Here is a 6,000-nt window from a genome sequence, read left to right as displayed (position 1 = left end):
GCAGCTAATGTTCATCATGCACGGACAACATGGCAGATGCTGCTGTGAATTGCTTTTCATGTATAAAATCTTAGTCCCTAAAGCAATCCTGTGAGTTAGGTACTGTTACTATCTACAAATAAGGAAATGGCTACTGATGCTGCAGGCCCTGCCCTTAAAGTGAATCAGAGCATCATGACATAAGAGGGATTATTTTCCCTGCTCCAAATCACACAGCCAATGAGTAAACAAGCCAGGAGTCACACCTGAAAATCTGGTTCTTCTTTCCTTGCTCTTAGTCACCGAACTATACAGAAGAGAGCGGGAACAGAAAGCGGGAGAAAAGATGCATTGTAGGATACTGCGTAACTTTTGGGGGCCCCGGGGGGTGTCTGTGGGCTTCCCACAAATTCGTCCTGCAGTGCCCTCTTTCAGCCACAGCTGTGCTCAGCCTGGTTGCATTTCATACCACATTTCCCTGCCACTCTGGCTGTTATCACCTGGACAGAGGGTGACCACTTAATCTGAGCGAGACCAAACAGATGCTGCAGCTCAGGGATTTTAAGTAGGAGCTGGGCATGCCTGTGGTCACAACTGCAGTGGTAGAGATCAAATGAGCTGCGGTATGAGGGTGGGAGATGGGAGTCTCTGGACGAGCAGAGAAAGCGAGTCTGGAAAGGGGAAATACAGCCGGGCAGGCTGAGGCTGAGAGGAGACCAGGGAAGGCATCTCTCAGGTTTATCCTGGCAGATTCACAGGCCGGAATTGCCCAACAGGGCTGGCTGGCCTTGGGTTCTGAATTTCCTTCCAAACTCAGAGATCCCTTCCAAAACATTTCCCCTTTTCTTTACACTGGAAAAAAGGTTTCTGCTGCCTATAACCCAGGGAATCTTAATGCATGTGCAAAATTCCCAGGCCCAAGTAACTGCTGAAAATTTATATGTATTTCCTCCAGACTTTTTTAGTTATCTTTTATCATGATTGAGAACATCCTCTATATGCAAGTTGAAGTAACTTCTCTTTGAATTTATCATGGTAATAAAAGGCTTTCTTCAATGTTGCTATCTAGCCTTTACAAGCATTTTTTCCAATTCCTACATAATATTTTGTGGTTTCTTTACTTTCTATATAATTTTTCTTATCTCCTTCTTGAGTACCCAGACACTACTTAGAAACACTCTATTGATCTTTGCTCTATTTAAATAGTCTCTGCAGGTGATATTCACTCTCCCAGATTTTTTTCCCCACCTCTCCCTCAAATTTTACAGGACACTGGGTATATAAGAGGAAGGGAGTAGTTTATGCAACTTTACGGCAGGAAATGAGACTCAGGGTTTTTTAGCTGGAGACCCCATGTACCTGATAGCTTCTTGCCCTTCTGACATTAATAGATGGAGTACTGGTGAGTCATCTTTTGCAATGTTCCTTGGAAATACTGGCTGCCTCCCTTTTACTGACATGATGTCTTCTAAGTCAGCCCTCTGGTGGCAGATCCTGTAGTTTCTGCCATGTCCTTCCTTGGCCCCTCTTACCTAGGACACTACACTAGTCCTGTTCCAGTCAACTCAGTACCCTCACCTCATAAAAACTGAAAACTGCCTGGGAGAGTTAGAGCTTCAGGCAGGTCTGTCTTCGCATTGGCAGGTATCAGCTCAAGGGTACATACGGAGACTTAAATATTTACAAGCTACAAATCAGCTATCAAGCGATTAGATAATATTTATGCTCTTACCTTGACAACTGTACTTGCATAACAACAAAATTAAGGAAACCCTAATGAGTATGGTTTTAATAAGATTAAAAGCTGGCAATGTATCAAAGATGCCTGGATTTAGTTATATTGAACGTACTTGAGTGTTCTGTGTGATGGACTAGTGGTATTTAAATGAGTGATAAAATAAGAATCTACATAATTTATAAATTGTTACATATTTACTTAATGAAATTGTTACATATTTATTAATGAAATTCATTAATGAAATTGTTACATATTTATTTAATGAAATTCATTTTCCTTGCTTTCATTTGATTGAAATTATAAAATATGTTTTCATAAACAATTTTTTCACCTCATTTGTGTCCTTTTGACATTATTGGTAAATTAGATAGACTTTCTTGAATCATTATAGTTCTTAGATTGAGTCTGATTAATTTCAATTTGGAGAAACCTCACTGCTGAGACAGTAACAAATGGTATTAAATTTCTTAAAGTAACATATAAGTTTAAAAATAAACCGTGAATTTTAAGTGTATTGTTCCCACATTGTAATAAGGTGGGTAATGTAAGATAAATTATTATTGTAGAGATGTTCCAAAGTACTTAAGTCACAATCAATTATCTTGCCATCTTTACCATCTTTTAAAGTAGCATCTACTATAGATCCTTGAAAGGATATAAGTAATATTTGTCACACTTCACACGTGTTCTTTCTACAGCTCCATGGATACAGATTACAGAGCAATATTAATTACCTAACATTGCAAAATGTTCCTTATTTCTTGTATGTGACTGTTGCAATATTATTTATGTAATATTGCAAAATGCTTCTAATTTTATTTTATTGTTAGAACCTCCAGATCCATGAGCTGGAACACAAAGAAAATGGACAGGTGGAGCTTATGTAATAATGCACTGCATTCAAGCTGCCTGAGGGCATTTGGTAGGTTAGGCAATTTCTCTTTTCTTACAATGCGTCAGTAATGGCACAACCTACAAACCTTCACGGCGTTTTGATGGTAGCCTTTCATTTTAAAATGTACAGAAGCATTTCCCTGGAGCCTGAATGGTGTTAGTCACAAGGACAGATGTTTAGGATGATAGGATGTAGCATGTCAGCACAGAGAACTGGACCCCAAGTGGTGGGGGAGCTCATGAGTTATTGAATAAATTAGTTTTTGTGAATGTTTGTCATATACTGATCCCTCTAAAATATGATGTCCAGGTGAGGAGTCAGAGCCCCTTCTGCGCAGATACAGTTAACTTCAAGTTCTCCCTCTGATTGTGATGCACTGTGTGCATTTTGATGGTCTGCACCCCAGGCTTGTACAGGGAATTCCACAATGAGACAGTCTCCAAGTTACAGATGGGGAAGTGCAGTCAGGAATCTCTCACCCGTGGTGTTCCCCGTTCTCATCTACACCCCCGTTCCTTCTCTAGAGCAGGAAGCTTTAAGGGAACAGCCACAGGTCTGAGGGCGATGCTCCCCCCTCCCCTCCTCTCCCTCACTGTCCTGGACCACACAAAGGATGTCCTCGTCATATCCCCTTCTCTTCCACAGAGCAGCAGCTCCCATGGCCTTGATGACATAAGCAGAGGGGAAAGTGTCTATGAGGAGAGTCTTTCCAAGTTTGGTTTTTGATAAGACAAAGAGGGAGGAGAAAAACTTTGCTTTACTGTCCTATTTTTGAGAACCAGAAACGAATCATTAATTCCTTTTTTTAAAAAATGCATTACTTTTCTAATGAAAGCCATTTCTCTCCCAGACATGTATGCTCCAGGTTGATACTATTTGTCCAAGTATTTAATAACTACATACATCTCTATGGCCTGAAATCCTGCCAACGGCTTTGCATGGTTGGTACAACTATCCGCGTTTCACAGCTAGAGAGGCTGAGATTTGGGTTACTTTTCCTAAAGTCACACAGCTAGGTAAATGGCAGAGCTAAAGCTAGGTTTAGGTAAATGACTAAGTGGACGGGATTCTTGAACACGTGGCTAAATCAAGGGAATACTCAATGAGTGAGTACCAGACGTGGCGCTATCATATAAAGACGCTGTATCAGTTAGGATTGTCGGTCGCAAGCAACTCCCTGGCTGATTAAAGTGGAAAGGAATGCATTATGGTGGAAGAGCCCTTAGAACTAGCTTTGGGAACAGAGTGACTACAGAAAGTTCTGGGGGCCCAGGAAGCAAGAAGGGTAGCAGCAGTGTCCTAGAGCATCCCTTTGATCATGAACCCCCTTTCGGCCTTGCAGCACCCATTCAGGATTCAACATCCCCAGTGACAGTATCTGGCTGGCTGATCTTCCCTTGATACCAGGGGCTCAGAGGAATAAATTATTTTCTTGGATAAGAATGTGACATTATTAGGAAAGGGGGGAGGGAGGCTGGGACACTAGATAAAACAATGAAGACCAGCACACTGGCATCATGGCAGAGAAAATAATACTTTCAAAACATGCAGCAGGCTCTAGAGAGTGTGCCTGGTGCATCCCATGTATTATCTCGTTTCATGCCCACAGCAACTCTAGGAGATCGACAGTATTCTTGTTTCCAAGTGGGAGCTCTGCAAATCGAGGCTCTGGGAAGTGAAATTGCTCATTCAATAGCACAGATTCTAAGTTGCAGAACCTAGACCGGAACCCAGGTCTGATCCCCCAAAGCTCCTGGTTTTAACTATTATTTTTATTGTCTTTCTACCAATGGTAAGGAGGGAAAACTCGCAGGAGAAGGGTGGATGCAGCAGCCTGTAGTCCAAGTTCCTTTCAGCTTGTTTGCTAATCTCCCAGAAATACTGGACCCAGAACACTGGGGACTGGACTACCTTTGTTCTAAACTAGCTTGATTTAAAACAATTTTTAAAAAATTTCTCACCTTTTGAATCAAGTAGTGTCTTGTATCTTTGGAAATTCATTTCCAACAGGAACAAATTGAACAAAACTATATTTATTTATCTATGTCTACCTTTTGTGGTCTTTCTGGGAGTTCAGGCTGCCACACTTTTAAGAAACAATTTTTATCTCTATCCCTCCCTAAAACTAATTCCAATTCCCCCAAACTTTTGACCAGTAACTTCATTTTTCTCGTGTTGGCAATCCTCCCTCCCCCATCCGTCACCATTTACTTTAAAGAATGCAAAAGATAAGATACACAAACTCAGTTCTTGAACTAACACCAACTTCCCTGAGTAGTTCCTGGCTTCCAGCTGATGCAGTTGAAGGCACTGGGCCAGGCATTTTGAAGGGAAGTCAAATTTTTCAAGCCTTCTGTTTCCTCTAATGATACTATTGAAATAACCCTGCAGCTGGACGATTTCTGCCAGCTCCACAACAAGGCCTTGCTATTATTGCTTTGAAAGAGCCAGTCAGCTACGAGTGATGAGGTATAAATAAAAAAGCTCCAGTGGGAAATGTTTCATCATTGCAGAAGCTTCCCCCAAATAAGACACATTCCCTGCCTTCCTCTGGCCCACAAAGCCTCTGACTTCACGTCCATGGACAGTTCCTCCAGTTTACTCTTTAGGAACCTAGTACTTTTTGGAGTTTTGTGCTAAACACCGACGCCTGAGTCAGTTCAAGTTTAGTGGGGTTGAGTCTATAAGGTGGTGGCCACAGAAGCTTCTCCATTGCCACACTGAGCGAATGCAAGAGGTCGTGTGCATGCAGGTCTACCACAAAACTTCAGGTAAGCAGAGTTGTTTTGGACAGCAGTGGCTTGTCTTTTTCAGCCTTTCAATTAACTAGGATCCTGGTTCTAAAGAATTTGTATTTGTACTTTACATCCCGGTGACTATTCTGTAACTACCAATTTTTACTTCTTAATCCCTTTACTTTTCCTACCCAATCTCCCAACCCTCCTCCCAGGAGACAACTGTCAAAATGTTCTCTGTGTCTATGAGTTTATTTCTGTTCTTATTGTTTACTTATTTATTTATTTTTTAGATTCAGTTGTTCATAGATAGGTATTTGTTGTCACTTTATTATTCATATTTTTGATATTCTTGATATTTCCCCCCCCTTCTTCTCCTTAAAAAAGACCACTTAACATTTCATGGAAGACTGGTTTGGTGGTGATGAACTCTGTTAGCTTTTTCTTGTCTGGAAAGCTCTTCAAATGTCCTTTGATTCTAAAGAGTCAATAATATTGTAATAATTATGTATGGTGTTAGATGGGTACAAGACTTATTGGGATGATCACTTAGTAAATTATATAATATCTAATCACTGGGTTGTACACCTGAAACTAATAAATATTGTATGTCCACTGAAATTGAAAAATAAAAAATAATTTAAAGTCAACAC

Source organism: Miniopterus natalensis, chromosome 11, assembly GCF_054644295.1.
Source record: "Miniopterus natalensis isolate mMinNat1 chromosome 11, mMinNat1.hap1, whole genome shotgun sequence".
NCBI classification, from domain to species: Eukaryota; Metazoa; Chordata; class Mammalia; order Chiroptera; family Miniopteridae; genus Miniopterus; species Miniopterus natalensis.
Note: the sequence above shows the minus strand (reverse complement) of the source record.